This window comes from Anolis carolinensis, chromosome 1 (assembly GCF_035594765.1).
Source record: "Anolis carolinensis isolate JA03-04 chromosome 1, rAnoCar3.1.pri, whole genome shotgun sequence".
NCBI classification, from domain to species: Eukaryota; Metazoa; Chordata; class Lepidosauria; order Squamata; family Dactyloidae; genus Anolis; species Anolis carolinensis.
Genome location: NC_085841.1, coordinates 103,061,652 through 103,066,593, shown reverse-complemented (window position 1 = coordinate 103,066,593; position 4,942 = coordinate 103,061,652). Strand labels below are relative to the sequence as shown.

General features: G+C 41.6%; 1 pseudogene; it reads right to left on the bottom strand.

The window, feature by feature from the left end:
• Nucleotides 1–2,088: 2,088 nt before the first annotated feature.
• Nucleotides 2,089–4,709, bottom strand: LOC134298850 (uncharacterized; annotated as a pseudogene).
• Between the last annotated feature and the right edge of the window lie 233 nt (nt 4,710–4,942).

Here is a 4,942-nt window from a genome sequence, read left to right as displayed (position 1 = left end):
TACCATGGAATAATTTCTCTGGTTATCTTCTATCTTCGAGTCTTTCATAATGAAGAAAAATGGGTAAGTTATTTGTTTTCACTAGTACAAAAGAACAATTAAAAATATTAAATCCCTTTGGAGAGCTGGTGAGTTCTTCAGGGTAGATTGGGAAACCCTAGGAAAACAGAGAAAGAATGCCCCCCCCCCCCCCAATTGCAGGAGAGGATATTTATTCTGCTTAGACTGTAATCTTGCTTGGCATCCTCTTGGTGTATTTTACAAGTTCTTGTACACAAGCCAGTAGACATTTTTGTCTGAGGTATAATGGCTGAATTCAGCTGAATCTTTACAAAAGTGGGGACATGCATGCAATGTCATTGCACACCATTGCTCATTCTGTGTTACCAGTATATATAGATATATCAGTTTGAGTCATTTCACATTGTGCCACGATTGCATGGCCACATGTGGTCATGCGTCATGCATAGCACAGCAATGCACAATGTGCACTTGTGCAATATCTCAAATTTGTAACAAAATTGTGTAGTGCAATCACTGTGAATTTAAACTTATGCTACATGCCTGTCCCTGTTTCTCATGTGGGAAACGTTTGGTCCTCTAGGAGATTTGAACTTTTCTTTCCTCAAGTCCCAGCCAGCATGGCCAGTGGAAAGGGAATCATGGGAATTGTAGTCCAAGACAGGAAGGTCAAAAGGGCCTTACCTGTACCCTATATGTTGCATAATTTATTTTTAACCATTGTGTGAAATAGCAGCAGTTTTAGTGGTCTAATTGCATGCACTTGTACAACCTAAATAATGTTATTCAAAGCTCACAGCTGAGACAAAATGTTAGTACCTTGATAACCACACTGTTAGGCTGGATCTACACTGCCATATAATTCAGATTATCAAAACAGATAATTCCACATTATCTGCTTTAAACTGGGTTAGGTCCACACTTCCATATAGCCCAGTTCAAAGCAGATAATCTGGATGTACAGTGGTAGTATAGAAGGGGCCTTAGATGGATGCATTGCATACAACGTAAAAGCACTGACAGTTGCAGAATGCTTGCAAGTGTTAAATGTATTCCAGATATAAGTTCACAGATGCTTTGACAGCGGGCGATCTCTGTGTTTCTACCCTGTGTGAATTATGCATAGCTTGTTGAGGTCCCACCATGTGAGCCCACACAGATTGCTCCAGACAGAAGGAATTAATGAGTCCCATCATATTCTTCATGGCAAAAGAAGGAAGCAAGGAACTTTCTGCTGTTCCGGATATGTTGACCTGTGACCAGATTTGCATGTTGTCTTTTGCTTTTCATTTCTTTGCATTGTCTCAAACTGATTGATGAAACTGAAATGTTGGACCAAGGCCCCTTCTACACTGCCTTGTAATCCAAATTATCAGAGCATATAATCCACATTATCTGCTTTGAACTGGATTATATGAGGCCCATTCTACACTGCCATATAATCCAGATTATCAGAGCATATAATCCATATTATCTGTTTTGAACTGAATTATAGGAGCCTACACTGCCATACAATTAATTTCATATAAGATAATCTGGATTTTATATGACAGTCTAGAAGGGACCTGAGTGTGCAGGATTCTGGATGATGATGATGACAATAAAACATTATTTATGTGCCTCCCTGTCTCCTCAAGGGACTCAGGGAAGTTTCCAGTACAACAGAAACAAGTTAAATACCATACAGCAATCACAACATAATAAACATAAACATAAGTGCATAAGAGATACAGTCAATTAACAAAGACTTAAAACCTAATGACGAACACTCCATCAACAATAAAATTTCTGACTGCAGATAAGAGACTGCAGATATACTGTGTTCACAATGGTATAAAATCGACAGTTGGTTGCCACTTAACTCAGGCCCCTTCTACACTGCCATATAAAATCCAGATTATCTGATTTGATCTGGATTATATAGCAGTGTAGACTCATATGATCCAGTTCAAAGCAGATGATTATCTACTTTGATAATCTGAATTATGTGGCAGCGTAGAAGGTGCCTCAGAAGCCCCTTTGAATCAATAGGATTTAAACCAAGAAAATAGACTTGAGATTGTGTTGTCGAAGGCTTTCATGGCCGGGATCACAGGGTTGTTGTATGTCTTTCGGGCTGTGTGGCCATGTTCCAGAAGCATTCTCTCCTGACGTTTCGCCCACATCTATGGCAGGCATCCTCAGAGGTTGTGAGGTATGGAGAAAACTAAGCAAAGAGGTTAATATATATCTGTGGAAAGTCTAGGGTGAGAGAGGTCAGTGTGAATGTTGTGTAGTTAATCACTTTAATTAGCATTGAAAAGCTTATCTGCTGTCTTCTTCCTGCCTCTGGGGCATCCTTTGTTTAGAGTCGTTAACTGCCCTTGGTTGATTCATGTCTGGAAATCCTCTGTTTTCAGAGTATTGCTTTTTATTTACTGTTCTGATTTTTGAGTTTTTTAATACTGGTAGCCAGATTTTGTTCATTTTCATGGTTTCTTCCTTTCTGTTGAAGTTGTCCACATGCTTGTGGATTTCAATGGCTTCTCTGTGCAGTCTGACATGATAGTTGTTAGAATGGTCCAGCATTTTTGTGTTCTCAAATAGTATTCTGTGTCCAGGCTGGTTCATCAAATGCTCTGCTATGGCTGATTTCTCTGGTTGAATTAGTCTGCAGTGCCTTTCATGTTCTTTGACTCTTGTTTGGGCGCTGCGTTTGGTGGTCCCTATGTAGACTTGTCCACAGCTGCATGGTATCCGGTAGACTCCTGCAGAAGAGAGAGGATCCCTCTTGTCCTTCGCTGACCGTAGCATTTGTTGGATTTTCTTCGTGGGTCTGTAGATAGTTTGTAGGTTGTGCTTCTTCATCAGCTTCCCTATGCGGTCAGTAGTTCACTTGATGTATGGTAAGAACACCTTTCCTCTGGGTGGATCTTTGTCTTGACTCTCATGGCTTGTTCTTGGCCTTGCAGCTGTTCTGATTCTGTGGTGGAGTATCCATTGGCCTGTAGAGCCCAGTTTAGGTGGTTGAGTTCACCTTGGAGGAGGTGAGGTTCGCAGATTCTTTGTGCACGGTCTGTCAGGGCTTTGATTGTGCTCCTTTTTTGACTTGGGTGATGGTTGGAGTTTTTATGAAGGTATCTATCTGTGTGTGTAGGTTTTCTGTAAACTGTGTGGCCCAATTGTTGATTGGGTTTGCGGATGACCAGAACATCTAGAAATGGCAGTTTTCCTTCCTTTTCTTTTTCCATGGTGAATTGGATGTTTGGGTGGATGCTGTTAAGATGGTCCAGGAACTTGCTGAGTTCTTCCTCTCCATGGCTCCAAATTGTGAAGGTGTCATCTACGTATCTGAACCAAACAGTTGGCTTTTTTGGTGCTGTTTCTAGGGCCTGTTTTTCAAAGTATTCCATATAGAAATTTGCTACTACTGGGCTGAGAGGGCTCCCCATGGACACTCCATCCTTCTGTTCATAGAATCCAGTGTCCCACTGAAAGTAGCTAGTGGTGAGGCAATGGTGAAACAGGGCTGTGATGTCTTCTGGGAAGTTTTGTTTGATTAGTGTGAGGGTGTCAGCTACTGGGACTTTGGTAAAAAGGGACACCACATCAAAGCTGATCAGGATGTCCTTGGTGCTTAGATTGAGGTTGCTGATCTTTTCTATAAAGTGTGTAGAGTCCTTGATATAATGTGCAGTGAGCCCAATGTGGGTTTATAGCTGTGTAGCCAGAAATTTTGCCAGGTTGTAAGTCGGCGATCCAATGGCACTTACAATGGGTCTGAGTGGGATGGAGTCCTTGTGGATTTTGGGGAGTCCGTAAAGCCTGGGTGGGAGGGCTTCTGATTTGCACAGCTGTTGGCGTATGTCAAAGTTAATGGAGGAGTTCTTGATTAGAGTGTTCGTTTTTCTGGTGATTTTGTTAGTGGGGTCTTGTTTCAGTTTCTTGTAAATTGTGGGATCTAGAAGTTGTCTGATTTTTTCTTTGTATTGTTTTGTTTCCATGATTACTGTGGCATTCCCCTTGTCAGCTGGAAGAATGATGATTTCAGGATCTGAGTTGAGATCTTTGATGGCCTGTCTTTCTTTTCTCGTTATGTTGCTGGGGGGGAGTTTTGCATTTCTAAGGATCCTTGCTGTTTCCATTCTTACCTCCTCTGCTTCTTCCTCAGGGAGCTGGTAAATTGCTGATTCAACATTGGCAATGATGTTTTCTACTGGGATCCTGGTAGTGGTGACTGCAAAATTTCCTCCTTTTTCTAGAATGGATACTTGGTCTTCAGTGAGTTGTCTGTCTGTCAGATTGATGATGGTCCGTGATTTATCCAGTTCTGGCTTTGGCTGTTGCTTACGGCATTTGTCAAATTTTTGTTTTTGTCTCTTGGTGTGGAGAACCATGTCTTTCTCCATTTTCTTGTAGGTAAGGCTGTCTATTTTATCCCAGTCCTGGGTATTCATCTTTTGGCTGATGTTGATGTGGAGGTGCAGCAGTTCTTTGTCTGTGTTTGCGAGTTCTTTACGGATGGTGTGGATTCTCTCTCTCAAGAGGTTGCGTTCCAGGCGGTTGTAAATGCGATGAGCCTGTGGTGTTTTGAAGGTCCTTTTGGCTGCAAGAAATTGTGGGATGGTATCTGTGTCTCTGCAGCGTAGAAGGAAGGTCAGGGAGCACAGCAGATGTGCTTTCCTGGTCCTTAGTTTTTCCAATCTCCGTGAGATTGCAGCCACCTAAGAATCATATTGTTAGTAACATTATTATAATGCTGATAATAATCTTTTGAGTCAGTTTGATTGCCAAAAGTGAATACCAAAAGCCCAGCAAGAGCAATGGACACTATAAAGTAGGATATTGCAAGACAAGCATCAAAGTAGTTAACGGCAAACCTAGGGCAAATTACGATATTGTAGATCAGCAAGAAAGGAAGCAAACAAGGCTGCATTTTGAC